At 36.5% G+C, this 7,134-nt stretch overlaps 1 pseudogene; it reads left to right on the forward strand.

Moving 5' to 3' along the window:
- Window positions 1–3,195: 3,195 nt before the first annotated feature.
- Window positions 3,196–5,545, forward strand: LOC113351186 (annotated as a pseudogene).
- Window positions 5,546–7,134: the final 1,589 nt, after the last annotated feature.

Below are 7,134 nucleotides of genomic sequence, written 5' to 3' on the forward strand. Positions count from 1 at the left end.
CTCAGAAGATATATTATGGTGGTTTTTGGAGCAGTTGCAGTATAAAATGTATGTGTGGAATATGTATGAAGAGATTGGAGAACTTTATCCATCTTTTGAAGTTATGGTGAGGTTAGGGATTGTAGATTGATATGTATGAATTGCAGATTGAAAGAGAATAGATTGCAGTTGTGTTTCAGGTTTAATTGTATTGCATGTTTGTAAACTAGAAAATCCAGGTTTAATCCAGTTTGCGGTTTATTTGTAGTTCAGGACTGTAAACGGAGAGTGCAGGTCCATCATCGAGACCAAGGCCTGTAGATTGGAAGCCCGAATCCATGAAAATGGTCTGGGCTACCCATTTTTTTTAATTGTGAGTTAAAAATTGTCACGGGTTTAGCTGTGACAAGAAATGTGATTAAAAAAAAAACGTGTCATCCTCCTAAAAATAAACGCGTCAACAAATATTGTGACGTGTCATTCAACTAATTGTTGTAAATATAGAGTAACAGTTAAAACCGTTAAGATATATGTGACAAATATGACACGTGTCGCAATCATAAAATTAGGTATTTTGTGGCTATTAATTATTGTAACGCTTTTATATGTGACTGTATCTGGCTGTTGTCACAGATAAAACCGTTACAAAACACCATCACAATTATTAATAACGACCTATTTAGTACAGTTATAACCGTTACAAATTCAATCAATAACAGGTATAACCTGTGACAAAATCCTGAAAATGGTGTAGTGCGACATATACTAGGGACATCCATACCTCTTCTTAGAAGTTTATCCTTTATCATTACTCCATCATGAGAAAGAAGCCAAAGAAAGAAATTGATTTTGTGAGGGCACTCATCACTCCAAACAACATTGGTTGGATAATCCGACTCACCTTGATCGCCGTTGTCTTTACATCCATCCTTAACCATATATTGACCATGATCACTACCAACCCAAATTTGGGTATCCGTAACCCATTCATGAATAAAGATGGAAGAAAGAAGATTTTATATAGATAACACTTCACTTGTAATAGTTTGAGAGTATCTTTGCCTAGACATAAACGTCCACCTTACACCACCTTCCCAAACTTTATACATACTAGCCACCACAAACTTCTTGGTCCTTGAAGCTTCATAATCCAAAGGAAACTTATTACATAATCTTCCTTCACCAAGCCAAGAATCTTCCCAAAATCTAGTTTCATTACCTGCTCCAATTTTGAATATAATACTTTTGTTGAGATCTTCAAGCTCTTTATAGATGTTAAACTACAAGCTACCGCATTTCAGTCCTTTAGGTTGGAGAGTTTCCCAACCGGTAAATATTTCTACAAATGTTTCAATTATGATCTTCCTCCACAATGCATCTTTCTCTACGCCAACGCGCCAAAACCATTTTTTTAGCAGCGCCGAGTTCACTTGCTTAATTATTCTTATACTACGACCACCTTATTTTTTTTTGGGTTTAAAGACAATTTCCAACCAATATTGTGAATTCTTTTCTTATTTTGATCATCCCAAAAGAAGTTTCTCACAGTTCTATCAATTTTCTTAGTTATGGAGCAAGGAGCGAGAAAATTAGAGAGATAATAAATGGGAAACGCTTTTGAAGAGAGTTAACTAACCTCCTTTTCCTTTTTAATTTCCATTCCAAGAATTAGTAACTCTTTTCCCATAAATTTCAAGTGTTTTGTCCCATTTTTGAGTGCCTCTTACCTTGTCTCCCAAAGGTAGGCCAAGATATATGCTCGGAAAACTCGCATACTGGTATCCTGACATGTTAGCATAATTTTCAACTTCATCCTCGACCGCGACCCTAGATAAGCTACTTTTAGAAAAAATTATCTTCAAAACCGAAGTTAACTCGAAACAAAGAAGAAGGTAAGAAAGGGCATCAACTTACTCTCCGTTAGCATCAAGAAAAATTATAGTATCATTGGCGAATTGCAAGTGATTTATTTTTGTTCCCCCTCCTTGACCGAAAAACCAGAGATTTGATCAAGTTTTTGTGCTTTGCTCAACATACAACTAAGACTCCACCAACAATAATACAAGAAAAGGAGAAAGAGGGTCTCTTTAACGAATTCCCTTTTCACTACCAAAGTAACCGAAAGACAATCCATTTTGAACAATTTTGAGAATGTTAAACAATTTCTAATCCAAGCCCTCCAAACACCATCAAACCCCATTTTGAATAAGACTTCATTTAAAAAGTTCCGATTTCACACTATCAAACGCCTTTCCAAAATCAAGCTTATAAACCAACCCCTATAATTTTTGAAGAAGTCTAGAATCCACACATCCGTTTGCTATCAATACTCCATCAAGAATTTGTCTTCCTTTAATAAAAATAGATTGAGTTGTTGAGATTGGAGTAGGAAGGTATACCATTAAACGCTCCCCCAAAACCTTTGAAATGATTTTGTACACACTCCCAATACGGATAATAGGCCGAAAATCTTTTACTTCCTCTACACTCGCCTTTTTAGGGATAAGCGCAATAAAATTGTTTTTCAATGACGAATGAAGAGCATTTTGGTCATGAAATTCTTCAAAAACCATAAATAACTTCATCTCTAAAGGCTTTCGCACGAGAAAGAATCGAACTTGACGTAAAATTAATCTCCTTCTATGATAACTCAATTCCCGAGTAACTAACTTCCGGATTCTTAAAGTTTGTTGAAAAGTACCTTGAATTTTTCATGTACACCTTTTGCCATCTCCATATCGTCACTACTATCAAGCCTTGGTCAAAACATGAATATAAGACTTAAGTGTTGGTGAAAAATGAATATAAGTAATCGTAAAAACCTAAGCCATGTCAGGTCTAATCAAATTGTAGTAGGATCAGTAAACAAATTGTGTACAAACAAGGTGGTCTCGTTCTTAGAAACTTTTGCTCGCTTTCTTTTCTCTAGCTTAATTTTCCTGTCTTGTGTCTATTTAGGATTTCTTATCCACGTATGTTAAGGAATTATTACCCGAGTCGGAGTTTGGTAATTCTTTTAGTGTTACCAATATAAGGACGCCTAATATTGTAGAGAATACACATTCTACACATTCTACACATTCATCAACTTATTTTCTTAGACATCTTTTCGGGATTATAAATCAGGTTTTCTTATCTTTGAGTTGGTATTATATTTGTGTTTTTAGGTTATTATACACATTGATCTTGACTAGTTGTTTGCTGCATCGCTTAATAATGGAGGTCAACAAGCACATTAAGACGGCGATGTGGGTGGTGCTGTACATTGTTATCGTTACCTGCTTTATTGCTCCTGATTATGCAGCAGAGAACCTTCGGAATCTTAGTCAAGGGTTTCAGTCGTATACTGGTGGTAATTTCAGTCGAGTACATGATTCATAAGGTACAAGTACTGATCCTACATTGCTAAAGAATGCCGAAGCAGTCATAAGGTTATTTAAAAGGCAGCCTGCACAACGTTCTAACACAACAGCTCTTGCTGATTATGTGAAAGCTTTAGTTAAAGTTCATAGGCTAGAGGAAGGTGAATTGCTCAGCGCACTGCAAAGAGGTAATTATCATGTCCTGAAATATATAGAATGTTCAGCATTGTATTGAAACTTTTAGGGCTTCCTTCAGGTGCACTAACCACTAATCAGATGCAACATTCTTTTAATCCTTTAGATATACATATCTTAAGCAACTTTAGCCGGGCATATGTGGTATATAGCCGGGCATATGTGGTAATAGTTTGTGTTAACAAAGCGATCGATGTTTTCAGGTGTTCTTGGAACTGCTAGCGCTCCTATTCACATGGTGACAGTAGACTAATGGGATTTCAAGACGAAGTTATGGCGTATTTTCCTCAACTGTATATTGCCAATCCTCATTCTTAAAGCATTCATGGGGAAAGGGGGATTGCTTAATGGTATGCCATTTGGTGTATTATACCGCTTTACAATCAATACAAGTAGTTTTAATATGTTCAGACAAAATCTGAAACTTACTTTGATTTGTTTTTCTTACAGCTATGGGATTAAGTGAAGAGACCGAACCCAGCACCAAGTCTGGTACAAAATTTAGTGATGTTAAGGGAGTTGATGAGGCCAAAGCTGAGCTAGAAGAAATAGTCCATTATCTTCGTGACCCTAAGGTAAATGCATTGATTATCAACTGTTACAAAAATGTGGAGACTTAGCGCAATTTTGCTTGTATTAACAATACCTTGTCATTGTTTCAGCGTTTCACAAGTCTAGGAGGTAAGCTCCCTAAGGGAGTCTTGCTTGTCGGTCCACCTGGGACAGGTAAAACCATGCTAGCAAGAGCTATTGCGGGAGAAGCTGAAGTGCCATTCTTCTGCAAAAGCGGGAGTGACTTTGACGAAATGCTTGTTGGCGTGGGAGTAAGGAGAGTGAAGGACCTATTTGCTGCAGCAAAGAAGTGCGCACCATGTATTATTTTCGTTGATGAGATAGATGCATTTGGAAAGAGTCGCAACCCCAAAGAACAAAAACACCCGGAGACCTTGAATCAGTTTCTTGTCGAACTTGATGGCTTTAAACAAAATGATGGAGTTATTGTGATTGCGGCAACTAACTTCCCCGAATCTTTGGATAAAGCACTTATTAGACCTGGACGTTTTGATCGTAATGTTGTTGTTCCACTTCCAGATGTTGAAGGTCGGAGACAGATAATGGAATCTCACATGTCAAAGGTAATTAATGGAGGAGATGTTGATCTAAGTATAATCGCCAGAGGAACACCTGGACTCTCAGGTGCTGATCTTGCAAATATGGTGAACGTTGCAGCTATCAAAGCTGCAAAGGATGGTGCTAAAGAAGTGAGCATGGATGATTTAGAATATGCAAAGGATAAGATTATGATGGGAAGTGAACGCAAATCAGCTGTGATTTCTGAAAAATCTCGAAAACTAACAGCTTTCCATCAAGGTGGTCATGCTTTAGTAGCCATCCACACAGATGGAGCTCGTCCAGTTCACAAAGCAACAATAGTTCCACGAGGAATGACTCTTGGAATGGTAGCTCAATTGCCCGATAAAGATGATGAAACTAGCGTTACTTGCAAGCAAATGCTTGCTATGTTAGATGTTTGTATGGGTGGGAGAGTTGCTGAGGAACTTATATTTGGAAAAAGTGAAGTAACTGCGGGTGCATATTCAGATTTCCAACAAGCAACATCTTTAGCCAGAGCGATGATCACAAAATATGGAATGAGCGAAAAACTTGGGCTCGTCACTCACAATTACGATGATGATGGGAAGAGTATGAGCACTAAAACTAGACTTCTTATCGAAGAGGAGGTGAAAGAGTTATTGGATAGGGCTTACACTAACGCGAAAACAATCCTAACTACTCACCGCATAGAACTACACGCACTTGGGAATGCCCTACTTCTGAAAGAAACACTCACTGGAGCTGAAATCAAAGCTCTACTTGACCAAGTTGATGAAAAGCAAATGAGATTTCAGCCTGTTTTGAATGATTCGAAAAACAAAAATGGTACCCCAAACAAGAGGGTTCCAGTGAGAGTTCTTAAACCGAGTTTTCGCGTTAAACGCCTAGGGTAAGTTCCCAGATGTTTTCTTTTTCTATACTCTTGTTTGTTTATTTTCTTTCCCTTGGAAATAATTTATGTCAGTAACGTTATAATTTAGTGTAATATTTAGCAAATTCATCCGATGTATTTCTCTCTAGCCGTATCATGCTTTCTCTTTTTTAAGTTATTTCTTTTCATGTTTACAAAACATTTGTTTGAGCCTTGTATCTCATTCAAATCACATATTCCCGACCAATTTCAGAGCTATTTATCTAATACCCTGATATTCCACTTGACTTGAGACTCTAGACAGAAAAGTATGAAGTTGATGAATGTACTACCCAAATTTGACAGACGACAAATCCATATTCACAGTAAATGGATTTTGTATTGAATTATAAGAGGATACTTTCGTAATGATTATTAAACAGTAGAACCAAAAGCTGATGATACTATCGGCAGCGTAAAATGTCTCGACAGTCAAGACCTCAACAGCTTGGTTGGATTATGTGACCATTTCTAGAGTCATATTTCATGTTTGTCTAGTCTAGCTACAACGCTGGACTGTCTCTCAAACCATAATTTAAAAATATTAGGCTCCAAATTAAGCCCATTTATACTTTGATTACTCACTCAAGAAATTTCCCTTGCCTCTCGTGGCAATATTTGTTTTCTCTGTGATCGGTAAAATATTTTGATGAATTTCCAACTCAGGTCGCCGATATAATCACCCAATAACTTTATTGTTATATTCTAGTGATATTGGCTTTGCTTTCTGATAATAAGATTCTGCTCTTAGTGAAAGAGTTTGTTTGTACTGTCCATAAAATAGATGAAAAGCCCGTCTAGCTCGTGAATTTTTTTTTCAGTCTTGTTGCCCAAGTAGCTTGTACATGAAATTTATATCAGAATCAGAATATACATAAACTGTATAAATACATGTATCATAAACCCTAATAGGACATGGAATTCTAGGTTAGCTAACTCCAAGAAATAGCATTGTATTATGATCAACAATAGAATCTCCCCATACGGGATTCCATCCGTGGATGTAGGCATCACTCGCCGAACCACGTTAAATTCGTGTCTCCTGTATTTATCTTTAATCCGCTTTCTAACCCTAATTTCGCATCATAATCATCAAATTAATCGTGTTTAGTGTCTAAAAGTAATTTTATATGCAAACAAGGTTATTGGTGGAATATCCGGTATCAACATTTTTCTTAACTTTTTGGATAATATCAATAACTTATGTTGGAATTCAACAACAAATTTTTATCGATCAAATTTTCTTAAAAAATTAATGTACACGTAGAGCAAGTATGCTATGACATCTCCTCAAAGAGGAATAAGACTCATGTTTTATGTTATACAAATATCATCATGAAAAATCTTGATAGGAGATTTAATGGTCTTGACCATAACTATTAATATATGAAGTTGTTATAGAATAAATAATTGTCTACCTAAGAATTTTTTTGCCTTCCCAGATCCCATAATAAGATTTCTGACTCCACACCTAAGTTGTTGGTGAGGAGCAATGTAAAATTTTAGCATGGATATCAAGTGTTGGCCTTCTCTAGTTATTTTCAATACCATTGCAGATCGAAGGATTTACTC

The sequence above is a fragment of the Papaver somniferum genome, chromosome 2 (assembly GCF_003573695.1).
Source record: "Papaver somniferum cultivar HN1 chromosome 2, ASM357369v1, whole genome shotgun sequence".
NCBI classification, from domain to species: domain Eukaryota; kingdom Viridiplantae; phylum Streptophyta; class Magnoliopsida; order Ranunculales; family Papaveraceae; genus Papaver; species Papaver somniferum.